Raw genomic sequence first — 20196 nt, 5'->3', positions numbered from 1 at the left:
CATAGAAATGAATGGGAAAATTATTCCTTAATTGCGATTAGCAATTTGCTAATCGCAATTAAGGAATTTTAAGGAATCGCAAAAAAATAGCGAAATTCTACATACATACCATTTTGCACTTCTCAAATAGCGATTCCTTAACAATCGCTATTAGAGAAGTGCAAAATGGTTACTTGATACATCTGCCCCAAAGTTTGGAGTTATCTTAATACTCCCCATTCTATCACTGGTTTTACCCCTTTTTTCTTGTTGAAAGGTAGGGATGCAAATGATAACATCAAGCCAATTTTTGATAAAAAATCATCTTCTCTAAATAAGTTAAGTATTTCCAAAGCTAATTCTGTTGATGAGTGTGTCAGGCAAAATTTTGAAAAAAAATATAAGTTAGAGAATACTATTTCCTTAAAAAACTGTGAGTTTAAAACTGGTGATTGGGTAATTATTAAAAAACCCAAAAAAGTTGTTAAAGGAGAATCTAAGTTTTCTTTGCCTCAACAGGTTGTTAGATCATCTAATTCATCTGTTATGATTAAGAATAAAGGTTGGTGGAATAAAAGTGCGGTTATCAAACTTGAACCTTATCAAAAAGACATTATCTTGAAAAAACTTGATAAAAAAAATCTTTCAAGAAATTCCTCCTTTTTGTGTTGCGAAGATGTCATGGATTTTGTGCAGCCATCATCTAAAGATCATGTAGTTTTTGATAATTCTCAATTTTCTTCACAAGTTAGTGAAACTAATTCTCAATCTTGCTTTGGTGAGGAAGTGGGTGAGAGTAATCTGTTAGATGTAGAAACAGATGCAAATTCTGTAAATAAGGAAGTAGAAACAGCTGTAAATTCTGATCCAAATTCTGTAACTAAGGAGATTGAATCAGCTCAAAATTCTTTATCTAATTCTGACTCCAATCTGACCTCTGTGAAGAGAAACATTGTTATTCCTTCCAAATTTAAAGATTATTATTTGTATTGAAACTTGTTTAGGTTATTAATACTTGTTTCACTTATTTTGTTTTTCTTTTTCTTTTATGGAAAGGAGATGTTGTATCTGTACCTTTAATTTCCTCATTCTATGACATGTACTGTGTTCCTGTAATGACATATTCTTTATTCCATGTTCTATGTCTGAGCTCTGCTGTCGTGTCATTCTATTCCGTTACTTGGACACGACAGCATCGCTCTTCCATAGCCTGTTCTTGTGGGTTATTTCCTTTATAGATTTATTCTCAATAAATCTCTTATCAGAACTCCTGCCTTACTATGTTGTTATTCCTGTAAATACAACACCCCCCTAAAATGATGTGCCTATCAGGTGACGCCGTGACATCAATTAAAGCAGTGTGGAGGAATCGGTCCTGTTGATCGTTGGGGCTATAAATTGAGCCTATGGTGAACTGCAGGGTGCCCAATTTAAACCTATAAGCCAGCAGCCTCCCCTTCTGCTCAACGAGTTTGTGTAGGACCTCCCCTCTAAAGGACTTAGACACTAGTATAGCCACCCCAGCCGTTTTCGTGGTGTTGGAGGAGAAGAACTGCGTGGGGAAGGAGCGGGATCGCAGCCTATGGCAGTCACCGGCTAGCAGGTGTGTTTCCTGAAGCAAACAAATGTCAGCCTGGGATCCTTCTAACAAGGAGAGAATTGCTCTATGTTTCGTAGGGTTGTTCAATCCCTTCACATTCAGGGTCACCACTTTCAGTCCCGCCATGTCAAATCAGGGTCCCCTCGCCTCAGCAGCCGGACCACAACCGGAAGTGTCAAACCAGCAATCGAATGTACCTGCGCGCTCTGGCATTGCGAAGTGTCCCCAATTAAAGCACCGGACAGATCCATCCCCAACTTCCCCCCCCCGGTCCCCCAGACTCCCAACTCCCAACTCCCCAACTTCTCCCCCCCCCACCCCCCAACACAAACCCCTAACTTTCCCCACACTCCCACCTCCCACCACCCACCAACGACCTCCAGTCTTGATAGTCCCAGTCTTGCCCTTACCGGACAAGCCTGTGGTGAAGTACTTACGTGGGCGACCTGCCACAAGCATTCCTCCTCCGCCCCCACCCCCATCCCCCCCCCGAGCCTGCTCCAACAGTAATGCGTAGTCAATCTCCCCCCGGAGCCAGGTTATGCGGTCAGTGCAACTTCTTCTTCAATCGCCGAGGTCCTGGAGACAGTTTGGATGGCATCCGCCATCTCGGCTCTGATGGTGGGCGAGCTAGGTCTCCGAGGAGCGGCCGAGGACCTGCGCCGCGAGACCCGCCGCCAGCCATCGGTGGCCGGGTCCCTCCTCCTTGGAGTGGAGGAGTCTTCTTCCTCCGCTGTGATCCCCAGTACCTCGCACACATCTAGGAGGGACCGTAGCTGGTGCAATTCCCCATTCCACCGGAAGATGAGGCGAAAAGGGTGTCCCCATGAGTAGGGCGTGTCATGTTGTCTCAGGAAATCCGTCGCAATCTTAAATGTTCTCCGCTTCTGGAGCGTGGTCGCGGACAGGTCCTGGTACAACGCCACAGGACGGCCTCGGAATACAATCGACTGCTTCCTCCTCGCCTCAGCCATGATCCGCTCCTTCAGTGGATAGTCCGGCAGGAAAGCAAGAAAGTCCGGAGGGGGCCCTGTCGCTCGCCTCCACGGCCCCACTCGATGGGCTCTGTCTATTCTGATGGGGAAGTCCTCAGATTCGCCTAGGACATCACGGAATAACTCCTGCAGGTAGGCCATTATGCCAGTGTTCTCCTCCGTGGATGGGCTCCCCGAACCCTTACGTTGTTCCGTCGGGACCTGTTCTCTAAATCTTCATTATGCAGCTGTAGGTCAATGTGCTGATCTCTGAGGTGGAGCACTTCCTGCTGCAAGTGCGTGATCTCTTCATCTTGTCTCTGTGTTGAGCTTTCGACTGTGGCCACCCTCTCACCGAAGCCATCCACCTCTCTGCGTATCTCGCGCACCTCGCCAGCCACCTCCTGTTTTAGCGCCTGAAAGTCCTCTCTCAATGTCCCGAAAAGGGACTCCAGGAATGATCTGGTGACGGGGGGCTCCCCGCCGCACCCCCCCCCCGTGAGAGCTACTGGCACCTCCCGGTGGTGTTGAGGTTCTGTCTCCTTTTCCCTGGGATTTGCCAAGCATCTCTGGGAGTGTACGGCTACTCCCTTTGCCACCCTTCTGTCCGGCCATCAGTCCTGTGTTCTCGCAACACGCACGATATGGATCGTAACCCTGGTCAGGCCAATGCCAGGCCTGTAGTGTCAGAGACTTTCCCCACCAGCCACCTCTGTTCCTGAACGCCTCCAATGCGTACAATAGCCAGGCCCGGGTCCGCAAGTCGCCTGTATGGACAGCTAGGCAAGTGCACCACTGTACTAGCAGCCGCCGCCGCCGCAGCCCGCTCCGCTAGCACCTCTACTCCTCACACAGGTGGTCTACCACAGCTGCCAACGCCGTGGGTTCGTAGCTGCCCAGGACCAGCTCGCCAGAGTCACAATGCCCACTGCGCCATTCGGAGAGACCCACCTCGCCTCCAGTGTCCGTCCCAGCAAGGGGAGCCCAACTCTGCCCAGCTGCTGCTCTCAAGGGCCACTTCGCCTTCTCAGCCATGCCCCAAGGGCCAGGTGCCGCTGAGTCCGTAAGTCCACCCCGGTGCGGTACGCTGCCGATCCTTGCTCCTCACGGGGTCAATCCACAACACTCCCGGGCGCTCTGCACCATCACACTCTCTCACAGCCCGCTCCTCACCTCCTCTGTCGAGATCGGGGGGGGGGGGGAGGGGTGGGGAAACCCCCGTGACCAGGGCTCAGCTCCGTCTCCGTTCAACCCCCACACTCCAGAATGCACTGCACCAGCCTTGAAGTGCTATCCGCAGGGCGCCGGGGCTCTTCTTTTCCGGGACCCGCTGTGGTTCTTGTGCTGTCTTTCCGGCGTCCGCGGCCTCAGGACACCGCCAGCTAGGCCGCAGCCGCGGCCTCAGGTAGTCTTTGGGGCGGGACCGGGACCGGGGCACCCCTCGTCACTGGAGTGCTGGTCAACGCTCTTCGGGTCCAAGCCCACCGATTCACTGGGCTGCCGGCGTGCCACCGCTCCCCTCAGGGCCTCTCGCCGGGGCTTGATCCTCCGCTATCTCTGCTTCTCCAGCGTCCTGGGCCTCTGCTCTCCCTCGGCTAGGCTGCAGCCGCGGCCTCGCGTAGTCTCGGGGGCGGGTCCGGGCCGCACCGCGCCGCCAAGGGACAGGCCAGTCCACCTCGAGCTCGGAGGGTCAATTCCGCCGGGTCACCGATGTACAGCCGCCCCCTGCAGGACACGCTTCTCCGCTCTCTGGGCCAGCGCCACCCGGATCGGACCCTCAATGCGGCCCGCTCCGCTACTGCTGCCCGGGGCTCTAGCGGCCGGGGTTCCCGCTCTCGACGCCGTGGCCGGCGGGGGAATCGGAGCCCAACACAGCTTTGCCTGGAGGCTCCCTCGCTCGCGCCCGATCACCCGGGCTGGCAAGGGGGGAGAAAAGCGATAATTTAGGGCTCAGGGCCTAGGCGGGTGCGGGAGCTCGGGAGGAACACGTCTGTTCACTCCGCCATCTTGGCCACGCCCCCACAACAAAGTCTTTAAAATTAATAAAAGCGCAAGCGGAAATGACTGTAACCGCTAGTAAAGCGCAAAGCGAATGAAAGTTTTTTTTTTTACTCACGAAGTCTTTTTGAAATGTAAAGTTTACTCACGAAGTCTTCAGTAATACTTCCCAAACGACGAAAAGAATATTCAAGTACATAGAGGTCGGAGACTTCTGAAAAATAATGAATTTCTTCTTTAAAGTAACGTCGGTAGGAGCAATTCCTTTGAAGATTTCTTCCCATATAATTAGGAATTCAAAAATGATGAAATTGAAGATGAAATAAAATGAAAAACGGGTTCTTGAGATTCCTAGTGTTCCTTGAAGCCAAGTCGCCAAAATTGTAAAGTTGACTACACAAGATTGAGGAAGAAAGTGTAGTTTATTAAAAGAAACACAGGAGCATGGTAGGTAACATCCTACACAGGACTTCTTCTTCAGCAACTCCTATAGTTGCTAGGGAGGGGAAACTAGGATACAATGGAACATAGGATAATAATTCTAAAAGGATTTAAAGGGACAACATAACAAGTGCCCTTCACGTGCTGCTGCATCTGTCGAAAGTGGCCTGACTGGTGCCTTGGTGTATGTTGTTGTCACACCAGCGTGTCTCCCCCAGGCCGTGCCCAGGGATAATAGAGCATACCATTCAGTGGATGCTTTCTGTTTCACAGTCCAATGCTGATGATTTATCTATCTCGGTAGGATGAAAGACTAAAATTACTAAACGGATCCACCAAGATTCAAACCTGTGAACAAATGGTTACACACTGTAGCCTGCAGGGGTTGCTTCAATCCCCTGAGACCCCTCTTAAATTAAGGTATAGTGCGAAGTCGCTAAGCAGCATTCCCTTCGATGATAGCAGGAGGCTAATAAGGTAGAATTCCACCTTTTATCTGTCATTGTTCTGGCATCCGGGAGCCAAATAACAGACTTCAGACCCATCCTACACATTTCAATGCTATTGTGAGAAAATGTGTGGAATGGCATTTGGTTGATTTTAGAGGCATGTTCAGTGCTACCAACCACCCCTTCTTCTCTGCCCGTCACTGTGAACTCTGAGGCTGTGGGAGCCCCACTCCACTCAATTAAGACAAGCATTTGCAATGCTTCAAGAAAAAGCGGTTCTGTCGGGTAGATCTATTATTACTTCAAAATACAATATATGAAATACTGAGAAATGATGATACTCTGAACACACACAAGGACAAAAAACAAAACTAGTACTCTTTAAATCTGTACTCAATCTTTATCAGAATTACTTCATTCCGTTATGAGCTGTTTGTTTGTATCAAAATGAAAACAAGTCATGTACAAAATACTGTTTAGTGACATTTGTGCATGGTGAAAAAGTGACTCAGTGCGCAATATATACAATTTTAACAAGAAATTTTATCTAAAATTATTTCAGTAGAGGAGGCCAGAGTTCTATTTGAAACCACAGTTTCATCCTTGTTGTAGAAACCGGGTCATTCTGGACCTAAAGATTACGTCGACGTTTCGACCCTTCTGTGCCCCTGTTGGTGGTCACGGCGGGTCTTTATCAAGACGGAGAAGCGGAGATTATAGGTGCACTGTCCTACCAGGCATGGGAATTCTATGCCTGGAATGCAATGGCACAAAGGATCAATATGATTTAGTCCAATGCCACGTTCGACCTTGAAACAAAGGTCACGGAATCACGTGATCACGTATGTAACTGCTGGCCGAGACTCTGTTCCGTGGCTTATATGTGGCATTATCAAGCCACATCAAGCTGCACTAGTTGGATTGGATTTCCTCATATTTTGGAGAGGATATATCCGCTGAGTTTGGAGGGGTACTGTCTGTTATAGGGGTTGGGGGCCATGTCACCCACATAGAGTTTAATTTTGAAGGGCATGAAGACAACCCGGTTTAGACCTCTTGTGGGGACGAATAGAAGCATTATTAAGTGTAGCGGATTTGCAATTTCCATGACGGTACTACTGCCTTGGCTCAGTAGGATCAGTTCAGAGTGGCGGCTTTTGACATTCTTACTCAAGAGCCCCAGTGGTTGCTTAATTTCCTTATGCAACTACTGGCCTAAGCTCATAGGTGACAGTAGGAGCTATCACATGAGTAGATGGGCAGCAGTCTTGTCTGGTACTCATTGTGGGGTGCGTAGGGACTTTCTAGAAATCCCCTGAAGGTCAGTATTTGGGAGACACAATGGGTTGCACACAGCAGGGGAAAGGGCCCGTCCAGGTGGTCACGGGCAACGCTACTGTAATGTTGCACCTTGTTTATACCCACAAGGTGAGAAAGTCAAGTCTGGACTTCCGAAGCGCGGCAGGGCCCTCCACTGAATTTTCAGCAGCGAGTTCTCCGGTGCTATATTTGACTAGGTGGTTTATTAACGTGGTTTTCTGGTGGGAAGCACTGTCACCATTGTCACCACCGGCTCCCCTGACAGTCTGCCATGAGGTGGCATTGTCTAGTTTTTAGGGAGGCTCGCCATATCAGGCACGCAGTAAGTCAGTTCTGTTGGGACGAATGCTCCTTAGGTTAAGGCGTGTGCGGCATTGTCCGGGGGTATCCAGCTCAGGCTTGCTCCTAGATTTATAAAGTCGAGGTGATGGGCCAGTTGGTGTTGCACCAAGCGTAAGCCATATGTTACAGTTGAATACTAGCACATGGCGTGCATTATCAAGATTTACAGTTTTGGATATTAACACATGCCCTTGCACAGTTACTATTAGGTTCTGATTCTCCTCTCTGGCAAAACACCACATATATCGTACTTTCAAGGCACATGTTACACGATCCACCGACCCCGATGACAGGTAACCTCACGTCTTCAGTGGGGTAATCATTACGGGTCAAGAGGGGCAAGAGGGGTCGCAACTAGACTCCTGCAGCAGGGAGTACTGCAATGCGGCAAGAAGTTGGGGTGATATGGGACTGGCAGGTACCGCTGGTTGCCTGTCACCCGGCCCCTCAGGGGGGTTGTTGGTGATTTCAAAGGTCTTAGCTGGGTGCATGACAAATTAAACCTTGGCTGGAGCACATGCGGGTTTGGGGGTCCCGACCTCATTTCTCATGATCCCTCCATATTGGCCCTCACCATAAGCCTACATAGATATAAAACAGACTAGGCGGGGAAGGTGATCGTGCAGAACAAACTGGAGATCGCCAGGTATTGTCCAGTGCACCTAGACTCGATTTACCTGGCACTGCGCTCCGCATATGAAGGTTCCCTCCTTATGCATGCAGATGGTACACCCCTGACCAAATATCAGGTACAGCGCATTGGATGTGTGTTTAGAGCTATCAGGTAATAAGGTCCAGGGCAAGCATTTTTGCAGCCATTCCTTCAGAACAGGGGCAGCAACCTCGGCTTTCCAGGCGGGATTGCCAGTGGAACATATCAAATAGGTGGGGCGTTGGGAGTCCAACTGTTACAAGAAATATATATGATCGTAAGGGACATGGAGCAACCTCTGGTCCAGGAACTAAAAGTAATAGTGTAAAATATTGTGCGACATAAGAAGTCGGTGTATTTGTATTTCTACAGAGACTGGGCGGAGGGACTCGCCACCCGATGTATTGGTAATACACCTAGGAGGGACTGATCTAGTTCCCCTGGGGCGAAGGGACCTGCTTCATGAGATGAGGGGTACCTTGTGCGTGTTGAGTAACATGCTCGGGACCAGTGTGTTTTAGTTGTTCACACCAAGGCTAGGATGGCAGGGCGCACGGTCAGGGGAAGCCATGGAGACTTCGCGCAGGCGGGTGAACAGCGCAATGCGTAAATTCACGAAGCAATGGGGTTTTGGTTTTGTCAGGCATGGGTTGCTACATGCGAAATGCACTGGGTGCTTTGAGGATGTTGGTAACACCTGTCCATAGTGGGTATGGACTTATTCCTGCTGGACTTGGGCGAGGCTTGGGAGCAGCAGGGTGTAAGTGAAATGTTAGTATAGGGTGGGGGGGCCCTGGGGCGGCGGGGGCCACACCCAGAGCCATGGCGGAGTTACAGGGCGATCCAAAGGCTGTAAGGTACAGAAAGGTACCTTCTACAGGAGAACAGTAAGGGTGCTAAAGCCAATTATCCCCAGGGAGGTCCTCGCGTGGGATCCTGGAGGAGCTACGGTGCCCCATTAGTCCTACGGGCGGTTGTGGACCTGAGCAACTGGGGGTTGCCTGCAACTCTCCGCCCCCGAAGCGGGGAGGGGCGTGAGTAATGGGTGGACTGGAGGTCCGCCGGTGGGAGGGGCTATCACTTCCCCCAAATTGACAACACCCCTCAGTTAATGCCACTGGGGTTTTATGGCTCATCAGGTGGGCAGGTGGCGAGGGGCTCCCTGCTAACTGGATCACCCATAAGATAACCCAACATGTTGGCATATTGTTATATAAATAAACCTGCAGCAAATTTCTCCACCAAACAATTGTGTTGTGTCACATCCCGGTGGACACAACACTCCAAACAGTCCTGGGAGCTTAGGTTCTTGTCCTCTTATACTGCACGTTGCACAGTGCACGGGCGGCTACTTTTAGACACACTGAGACACTGCATTCCCACACAGCACCTAGGTCACAGCAAAACAGACACTACTTTTCATACAGTATTGAGGTCATTTGAATTTGAATTTGAAGGGGATTTATAGAGCGCATGGCTGCCCGTGAGCGTCGCAGCGCTAACTGAAATCCAGGTAGGGTCAGGCGGGGTCAGGAAGACGTCAGGGGAACAGCCATGTCTTCAAGGATTTACGAAATGACAGGAGATTAGGTTGGGCCCGAAGGTCCGGTGGGAGAGTGTTCCACATCTTAGACGCCTGATATGAGAACCGCCGACCTCCAAAGCGTGTTCTCTTGATCCTGGGTATTTGGGCCAGATGGGCGTTGGTTGAGCGGAGGGTTCTGTTTGTGGTATAGGGTGTCACGAGATCTTTAAGAACAGGAGGGGATTTTCCATGCAGGATTCTATGAGTTAGGCACATGGCCTTAAACTGCACCCTTTGCTCCACCGGAAGCCAATGGAGTTCTTTGAGTGCAGGTTTGGCAGAGCAGCGTTTTTTTGTGCCTGTGAGAATTCGGGCGGCCGCATTTTGCACCACCTGTAGCCTTGAGATAACTTTTTTTGGTGAACCGAGGTATAAGGCGTTGCCGTAGTCGAGTCTTGACAGTATAAGACCCTGTATAAGTAGTTTTCTTGACTGAAGCGGGAGCAATGGGAGGATCTTACGGATGGAACGTAGTAGGCCAAATCATGTGCCTGCGGTTTTTCTGGCCTGCGTGTTGAGGGTTAATTTGTCATCCAGCCAAATCCCCAAGCTTTTGATATCAGTTTTGGGGATTGGTGGTGGGCCCATGCTGGGAGGCCATAGAGACTCCGGGCGGAAGTGGGACTGGTTGCCCAATACCATTAGCTCGGTTTTGTCCCCATTGAGCTTTAAGTGGGAATCGCTCATCCAGCTGACTATATCCCCTAGGCAGGAGTACAGATCGATGGTAGGGAGTTCTGACTGGCTGAGGGAGACGACCAGCTGAGTGTCGTCCGCGTAGGTCAGGAGTTTGATGCCATAAGGGACGACAATTTGTTCAAGAGGTGCCATGTATACGTTGAAGAGTGTAGGGCTCAATGAAGAGCCCTGAGGCACTCCGCAACGTATCGGGGTTTCCCTGGAGATGCAGTCTCCCTCCGCCACCTGAAAGGAGCGGTTATGGAGGAAGGATTTTAACCAGTCGAGGGCCGTCCCAGTGATGCCAAGGTTTTCCAGGCGTTGGGCCAGGATGCTATGGTTGACGGTGTCGAATGCTGCGCTGAGGTCCAGGAGGATCACTGCCACTGATCCTCCTGCGTCGATGATCTTCCTAGCTTCTTCGACGACCGCTACCATCGCTGTTTCTGTACCCTGGCCCGGGCGGAAACCGGTTTGGGACGTTTTTAACAGCTCATTGGACTCCAGGTAGTGAGAAAGCTGGGAGTTGATGTATTTTTCCGCCAGTTTGCTAATGCCGGGGAGAAGTGATATCGGCCTAAAGTTAGCCAGGTTGTCCGGGTCAAGGTTTGGTTTTTTTATAAGTGCCTTCACCACCGCCTTTTTCCAACTTGTGGGGACAGTTCCGGATTCGATGGAGGCGTTTAATAAGTTGGTCATAGGTGGTAGGATGCTCGGGGCGGCCTGCTTCAGATGTCTCACTGGAGCTGGGTCATGCGGCGATCCGCTTTTGAGGGCTTCTAGTATGGAACCAAGGCTTTCCACGTTAATGGGGTGGAACTTGCTTAGCTCAGTGTCTCTGTTCTGGCACTGGGAGGAGAGAGGGAGGGAGGGATCCACAGGAGAAAGAGATGGAAGTTGTTTGAGGATTTTTTGTATTTTTGAGTCGAAGAAATTCGCTAACTCGTTGCAGTGTTCGTTCGAGGGGTTGCGTACAACTGGGGGTGTAGGGGTTTTTAGAAGCTTTTTCGTGATGAGAAACGTCTCTCTCGACGAACTTGCTGCCTTGCTGATTTTTTCATTAAAGAAGGAGATTTGCGAGTTTTTTAAAGCCTTTTTATAATTAAGAATCGTCAGTCTGTAATTGTTTTTACTGATGGGATCGAAGCCTTTCCTCCATACTCTTTCTGCTCTCTTGCAGGTTTTCTTTAGGAGGCGCATCTCCTGGGTAAACCATGGTGAAGTAGCTTTTATCCTCGGTTTACGGTGAGGTTTTTTGTGGAGAGCTATGTCTAGAGAATTGGTGACCCAGGATGAGAATTCAATATCAGCAAGGTCAGGGGTTGAGCTAAGGGTTGGGATTGTATCCTCGAGGGCTTGGTTCCATTTATCATAGTCTAAATTCGCCCAGGGACGAGATGGTCTGCCAGGTACCTGGATTTGCGGCGGTTTGGGCTGGATATGCCAGCTAAAGGGGATGAGTAGGTGGTCAGACCACGGCACAGGGATAGGAGACCTGGTCACAAGGTCAGGAAAATTGCAAAATATGGGGTCGAGCAGGTGCCCCTGGTTGTGAGTGGGGAGGGAGTTCTGTAGGTGCAGTTGATGGACTGCCAGATCTTGGATCAGTTCTGTGGCAATATCGTCATTGCTGTCTTCTATATGGACGTTGAAGTCCCCTAAAATAAGGAAGTTGGGCCGAGCGCTGGACGTGGCCAAGGAGCGTTCTAGGAGGGAGTCATGGAATTGTCCCATGGTACCAGGAGGGCGATAAATAAGGTATCCGGAAAGAGAGGTGCAAGGGGAGATTTGCATGGTAAAGTAGACGTTTTCACAGTCCAACAGAGGGCTATCAAGGAATCGGCATGGAATTGATTCCTTGAAGATGACAGCAATACCTCCTCCTCTGCCCTAGGGACGGTTAAGGTGTTGGATATAGAATCCTGGGGGAAGGGCTTGGACTATGTCGGCGTCTGAGTTAGGCGTAAGCCACGTTTCTGTGAGGAACAGAATTTTTAAGTTAAGGTCCTCAATGAGCATATTTATTTCAAGGGCGTGTTTGGGCAGTGATCTGCTTGCATACACAGTTTCCCACACAACAGTGGGACGGGCGGTCACATACTGAAACAGACTGAAACCAAGAGCAAAACTGTGACTAATGCAGTAGGAGCAGTGTTACAGTGACCCAGGAATGGCCCTACCCTGTCGTATGGTATAGGGATATTTAAGGGCAAATTGAACACTGCTCTAAATCGGCACATGATTAAATTTACAAAAGGGTTCTTCAGTTGCCATATTCTGCGTCCGCTCCACAGATTAGATTAGAGATGGGGTTACTGAATTATGATGTTTCCAGTATTGGGGTTTTTCTTAATATTTGCCACAAATTAAGACAATCTAACCCAGGCACACTGGAGTCCCTAGTCTGGCAAGAAATAACTGAGAAAACCCCAGGAGGAACATTTGGTCATCTTTTTAAGGATTATATCCAACAAATGTCAGCAGACGGCCTCTCGGCCCTCAATCCCAGCCAGCCTGCATTTAAGCTCGCAATCAAAAAATGTGTAAGAACGCGATCACTCATTATAGATAAAGCGCTGTTTTCAAAACAAAGTCACTCATGGGCAGTAATAAACTCCTACAATCGGCTAATCCCTGCCTCTTATCTCTCCAGACCTTAATCACTGTACTTAAAATGCAGTTTTATAACTATTAGAATGGGTGACTGGCGATTTTTGCAAAATTTACCCCCCTGGCGTCGTACGGAGGAGGACACAATTTGCAGAGGGTGTGGTAAAGCAGCAGAAACGCTACTGCATGTGGTTTGCATTTGCCCCGCCTTCGACCTCCAACGTAGGCTTAAGCTGAGGGGGGAATGGAATCGGCTGGGTGTTCGGACCTGTAGGCAAGCCATTATTGCGGCACTGAACCCAGATAATACAGATTTAAATATAAGATTGACAAACTTGATTCAGTTTGCATATCGCAATTTTAAACAAAAGCGGTCTACCACAGCCTTCCCCCTACCTGTTTTAAATTAATTAACGCATTTTAAAAATCTCATACCACTACTCAATTAGTGATAAGAATAGTTTAAATAGTATCTTGCGATCATGGTTTGTTTTATGTATGTAATCACAGCTCAGGGGAGCAGTTTTAATAATTCTTGTAATTAGGAGATCGAGGAGATGATTATTTATATTCTCGCTGTGTTTTTGACTGTTGTATTGTTTTTAGTATTTGCAACAATATGAATCGGAAATTCTCTTTTAAAGATATTTGTTTTATATCTAAATAAAGACTTTTGATTTGATTTACTTGCTTGCATGTGTTTATGACACACTTAGTATGCCAGCGTTAGAGGCACTTCACGCACGTCCGGGGCTGTCTAATTGCCAAACACTCCCAGACAATGCATCCACCACAAACTGTGCATGCGGAAGGAGGGGGTGGGGGTCACATCCTGAACCTGATCGCTCCGTCTCCGTCTCATCATTGCTCCAGCACACAGCACTGGCCATGCGGAGATGCCTTTGCGACAAGTGAACAGCAGCGGGCATTTTATTCCTAGACTCGGTAACATCAGCCTCTTTGCTAGCAGCCCTAAGTGGAATGACCGTGCCCCCTCCCATCTTCGCCACCCAGAGGCTTTGGCTACTGAGCACGTACTAACATGAGTGTGAGTCGCTGGAACCCAAGCTAGAGAGCTGCGCCGATGCTGTATCCCTGAAGCAACCTACACATGAGAGAAGTTGGCCCCGATACGGACACCCTAAAAACATGTTAATCTGCAACAAGCTGCGTCCTGTATTTTGTTTTTTGTTCGTATGGCAGGTATTGTATATGCGTATGCTAATATTGCTATTACGCTAACACGGCTGATGTTAAAGGACGCTGTGTATCGGCATCAAGAAAGCATGTAACGCAGTGCAAAATCTCTAGTCCGGGTGGGTGAAGCAAAAAGACAGGGAGGGAACAAACAAGCCTTCCTTCTAATGAAAAGTGAGCGTTTATGACACGCACCAATCAAAAGCATGGGTGGAGCTTCCACCCCACTTCCGAAGGAAACCCGACAGCAACACGACGACAATAAATTTTGCAAGCGAGCAGCGCATCCACTGCAACGCTAGGCAAAACCTAAAAAACAAGCCTTCGCAAAGTCAAGTTTGGTGAAAAGTCCAGGGTGATTTGTGACTCGACTTGATTGCAAATACTTCTGATTAACTGAGGGTATCCTCAGGTTGTTTGGCTACCTACCCCCCCCCCCACACACACATACTCTCACCCGCCCCCCCACCCCCAACTCTTTCGAAGGGCCACTTAGTCCAAGGATCAAGATGGGTCAGAAAATAAGCCCAGTTCCAAAATAAAAGTGCCCTCATTGGTGAATTAGATAGCTAAAGAAGTGGCCCACATATGCAGATCAGGGCAGTTCTGAACTTGTAAAGACACGTGGTATAAGTGTTTTGTAATGTATGTGAGACTGCATTAAAAAATGTAAAATATAAATGTGAATCCGTATTTGTAACTACTCACCCATACGGGTCTCAAGGCACTGGGGGCCGTCGTGGAAATTAAGTGAGCTATTGCCCAGAGTCACATGGTGCTGAGCTAAGCTGCCGCCGGAGCCGGGATCAAACCGTGAACCCTGTGCTCCGAAGTCAGCTGCCCTGGCCGCTGCACCACACCTCTCCACTGCATGGATGTGTGCTTGCTCCAGGTTTGTGGATATATCTGAGTAATCAATAGGATACCCGGCCCTCCAGACTTTAAAACAGGCCCACAAACAGAAACAAGCATTTACAATGCAATGGTTTCGCCTTTGGAAAAGTTAGAGCTATTGGCATTGTAAATGACAAATTTTGTATTTATGTGTTGGTTTTGAAAACAGATAAAATAATGGCATTGTCATTTACATTGCCATTAGCTTAATCTCTCACAAATGTGAGACCTATTGTACCCTACGGACGAGCTCAGAAGACAGCAATTACTACCACACACACACACCCAGAGCCACACACACACACACACACCCAGAGCCACCCACACACCCAGACCCACACTAAGAGCCACACACACACCCACACACCCAGAGCTACCCACACACCCAGAGCTACACACACACCCACACACCCAGAGCCACACACACACCCACACACCCAGAGCCACACACACACCCACACACAGAGCCACACACACACCCACACACCCAGAGCCACACTCACACCCACACACCCAGAGCCACACACACACCCACACACCCAGAGCCACACACACACCCACACACCCAGAGCCACACACACACCCACACACCCAGAGCCACACACACACCCACATACCCAGAGCCACACACACAAAAACGTCCCTAGTTACAGTTTAACCGGCTTGTATATAGCTTTGTACTAATGGAATATGTTAATGTAACAACTCACGGTATGATGTTTCATTGGGTTCTTTGATCGTGATGCATAATTCTGTCCTCAGTAAAGTTACCGGAGCGTTCAAAATACCGCGATTGAAATCTCGCGATATCGTAAAGAACTACAGGATGACGTCATCATTATTCCTCCTGTAGTTCATTCTGCATGCCCTGAATATATTTCATAAACTAGCAGTAATATCTTAGAAATAATGCTTAGCAAACCTCTCATTCAGCCCTGTCCTCTAGGATGCCTTCAAGCGCACAGGAGTCTAGCAGGCAACAAACTAATTACCTGTAAGGCAATGCTCCTTTCTCGAATCTGAGAAGTGTCCAATTAAAAAGCCGTAGTGGGCAGGTTGATGGCGTCGTTGAAGGTAACAATGATTCCCGAATATATTAAATGCTTCAATTAATGATATGTGGAAACTACGCTTAGTACTTTCAATCTATTATATAAAGTTCTGATGCCTACTAATGTTTAAAGCAGTCAGATATAGGGAAGCAACATAATAGAAGTGTCGATCTGTGAGACAATGGGAAAAGTTACCTTTTTAAAGAAAATAACATGCTCGATGATGTATCCAACTCGAAAGCAGAGACCTCTATATGTGGAGTAGTGGGGTCTCATACAATTGCAAGGGGCGACTTAATGCACAGCCACAATAAGGGCTCAGAACTTCGCCATTATGCTGTAATCAAGACTATGATGGTATGTCAGGACTCAGTAGAATTGCAAAAACACACTTACCAATAGCGGAACTCTAAAAGAACACAAAGATGCTACTTGATGGGGTGAACTCTCACACCTCCAGCCGCGAGCGAACTGATAAGCTAGGTAATTAGATCCAACCGTCCCGGGCCCGCTATCAGTTTAAAGTAGTAAAGAAGCAACCATGTGACCGATGTCGACGCAGGGAAGGAGGGGCTGAGCTAAGCCTGGCCGAAAGGCGAAACCTAAAAAAGAGAGAAAAGGGAGGGGAAAAAAAAACTAGGGGGGGGGCAGTGGCGCGGGCGGCACAGGAACAGCGGGAGGAGGCTACGAGCAAACGGACGGGGGGCCGGGAACGGGCAAACAGGCAGCGGGAGGGGGGCGGATGAACGGGCTCACGGACAGCGGGAGGGGGGCTGGCGGGCTCTCGGACAGCGGGAGGGGGGACGGAGGAAGGCAGGACAGCAGCAAGCACTCACCAGAGGTCGGGGCACATGACAAAATAAAGGCGGCCAAAAAAAGAAAAAAGGAAACGCCCACCTGCTTAGCCCCAGGTCACTGGGTGGTCTGGTCGCTAGGGATACTGGGGGGAGGGGGTGCATGAGCATCATCCTGTGTGTGCTGGGTAATGCACGCATAGGGCTCTATTCTCTCAGACACACGCCCTCAAAGCCATTGGCCAAACAATTGTGTGGGTCCAGGGCAGCCCCAGAGTGCCCTGGTTCCCACCAGAGCTGGCTGGTACTGGCGGCAGAAGACGGGAAGGGCACCTACCTGTGTGTCCTGGACTCCACCGCAGAACGCCTGACTCAAGAATGCAGTTTCCTCAAGGTCCGTGCAGGGGGTCATAGGCTAGAGGCGATGACAGGGTATCCTACAGGGTGCTAGATGCGGAAAGGGAGTGTCCACGAGTTCCCCCGTGAGAATACGGTTGTGAGACGCTGACGGGAGATGGTGAACACCTACAGGGTCTGTATTGGGATCCTGTGGCCCCAGCAGTGCACTGCAATGAGTGAGGGGGCGTCCTGGGGTCGGCACAGAGTGCTGCGTGAGTGAAGGGGTCCACTGCAGCATGCCGGAGCCAACGATGAGCCTCCTGGGATCTCAGTGGGCTGCTGAATCAGTGGCAAGGAATTCTGGGTCCCCGGGAGTGTACTTGAATCGGCTAAGGGGATCCTGAGCTGCCCACAGGATGGAGTGAGGTGGACCATGTCACATGGTCCACCTCACTGTGACCCTCAACAGTCCGCTGCGGCAGCTAGTAATAAATAAATTATGTCCAGCGGCCACACAGTGGTGCCGGTCCTTCTCTTTACTTTACAGTAGTCCTTGGATGCCTCATCTCACAAGTCACACCGCTGCACACTTTTAATTTGCGTAATGCACATGACAAAGGCATTGGTCACAAGCCCCACCCTATCCCTATGCCCTACCATGAAGACCGTGCAGACGCGGAGACAACTGCGCGCCTCAAAGGCTGCGCACCAAGCATTTAATTAAGAAGCCGGCAGGGAGTGCGCGTGGCACGCGGCACCATAGCTGCCAAGGTTCCAGATTGCTTAGTGTGACATTTTCATAATTTCAGTGTAATTAGGAGTGCCATTTCAACCACTTTGAGGACACTTTCTCACGAGCAAAATCAAGGAAGGAAATGAAGCCATGAAGACGAGGGAAACATAAAAATATTACAAATTACACAATTTAAGCATTGGCATTGCGACTTGGACTGGGGTTGCCCCTTTGCACTTCCTGCGTGATTAATTATGATGATGAGCATCACCCCAGGGCCTCTCACCCACTTGGGTCTCAAACTTGGTCCCCAACAACATAGTGGTATGATGCATGCCTACCTAGTGTTGCCCTGGACTGGCCGGCAGAAAAACAAAATGTGGGGCCTGCCCCCCCGCCCCACTCCCTGCAAAATCAATTTGGAGAGCACAATGTCAGGACTCGGGCCTCTGTGACGCAACCCGGCCCAATAGCAAAGATGAGAAAGGCCCCAACAACTTCACAGTTTAATCACGGATGACGGCCACCTATACCTCCTTGACCCGTGACCGTGGCTAGGGCACACACTATCTGCAGGCTGAGGCAGCAGCTCATCGAGCGCAGCTGCTACTGAAAATAATTTGTTATAAATATTAACAGTCAGTGACACACAGGTGGCACGTGGCAGGGCCTGGTGTAAAGTTGTGAAGGGCCCTAGGCCCGCATGTTAGGAGCAGCAATAATGTGGACGCAGACACCAGATGGGGGTAGTGGGAATGGCCACGAGCACGTGCGCCCGGCCCCATTTATTGGCCTCGTCACCTGACCCAGTGACGTAGGTGGTGGGTGTGTGTAATGTGTGCTTACAGGCTGCAAACACTAGAACGTTATGTTATGTTATGTTATGTTAATTATTCATTTCTATAGCGCTCGGCTACTCAAAAAGAGTGTCCCGGCGCTTTATTGGAGAAAGAGAAAAACTGCGACATACTAACATAACACCAGATAAAAGAATAAAAGAAGTGTGAGCCAAAGATTCACGAGAGACCGGCTACTGAGTGAACAGCCAAGTTTTAAGGCCTTTCCTAAAAGCCAGTAAGCTAGTGGCTCCCCGCAGAGCCAGTGGCAAAGAGTTCCACAGCTGTGATGCCAGCAATCCAAAAGAGCGGCCTCCGAGGCGCGCTTTCTTTACCCGAGGGACAACAGCAAGGTGCAGGGATTCCGACCTCAGAGACCTGGTCGGTTGATAGAAGACCAGTCTCTTTTGGAGGTACTTAGCTCCCCCCTTGTGAAGAGCTTTATAGGCCAAGGTCAGCGCCTTAAAGGCGATCCTCTTGCGGATGGGAAGCCAATGCAAAGTTGCCAACAGGCCCGAGGCACTGGAGCGCCTACTAAGACCGAAAATTGCCCTGGCCGCGGCGTTCTGCACCACTTGAAGCCGCTGCAGCAAGTACTCTGGAAGGCCCAGGTAAAGAATGTTGGAATAATCCAACCTGGACCCAATCAGAGCCTGGACTGTCACCGTCCTATGTTCCACGGATAGCAGAGGAAGAAACCTCCGCAGCATCCTAAGGATGCCAAAGCAGATGCCCGACACCCCCAGGATCTGGGATTTCAAGGTTAGCCTGTTATCCATCTTCACCCCCAGATTCTTAGCAACCTGAGAGGAGCAAGACGGAGGGAACATATTCATTGGCCACCAGGTCTGCCAATCTGGCTCTGTGTCACACCCAAAAAAAAGTACTTCGGACTTGTCGGAATTGCACTTAAGGCTGTTCAGATGGAACCAATGAAAAACAGCCCCAAGGCAATCCCGAATACTCTCCCCATCGAAGTCACCTCCTCTCTTACAAGAGAAGAGGAGCTGGGTGTCATCCGCGTAGGATACGATCTGGGCACCATGCGACTCCACCAACGCCGCCAACGGGGTCATAATGATGTTAAAGAGGGTCGGGCTCAAAATAGAGCCCTGAGGGACCCCGACTCCCAGAGGCGGCATCACGGCGGAATCAGGCGGGGCCCAGATCGTTTGCCGGCGGCCGGCTAGAAAGGAGGAAAACCAGTCGAACACCGTCCCCCGTAGGCCTATCTCGAAGAGTCTAGCGAGAAGACCATCATGGGGAACGGTGTCGAACGCCGCCGACAAGTCTAACATCACCAGCATGACTTTGCCCCCAGAGTCCAGAACCCCTTTAATGGTTTCCGAAACCTCCAGGAGCGCTGTCTCTGTGCTGAGATGGGGACGAAAGCCCGATTGGGTGGCAGGCAGGATCTCATTAGATTCAAGAAAATTGGAAAGCACGCCTTGAACGTGCTTTTCCAGAATCTTCGTGAGGGCCGGCAGCAGAGAGATGGGCCTATAATTAACAGGGGCCTTCGGATCTATGCCAGGTTTTTTGAGCAAGGGAATCACCATCGCCTGCTTCCAGGTTTGCGGGACCACACCAAGCCTCAGCGAAAGATTTAACAACGGGTTAGCCAGCGGATTGATCACCTCCGTGACTTTCGCTAGAAATTTGGCAGGGCATGGGTCAAGAGGAGAACCCGATTTTAAATTGCCCATTAGAGCCAGGGAGTCCG

Source organism: Lissotriton vulgaris, chromosome 5, assembly GCF_964263255.1.
Source record: "Lissotriton vulgaris chromosome 5, aLisVul1.2, whole genome shotgun sequence".
In the NCBI taxonomy this organism is placed as follows: Eukaryota; Metazoa; Chordata; class Amphibia; order Caudata; family Salamandridae; genus Lissotriton; species Lissotriton vulgaris.
Note: the sequence above shows the minus strand (reverse complement) of the source record.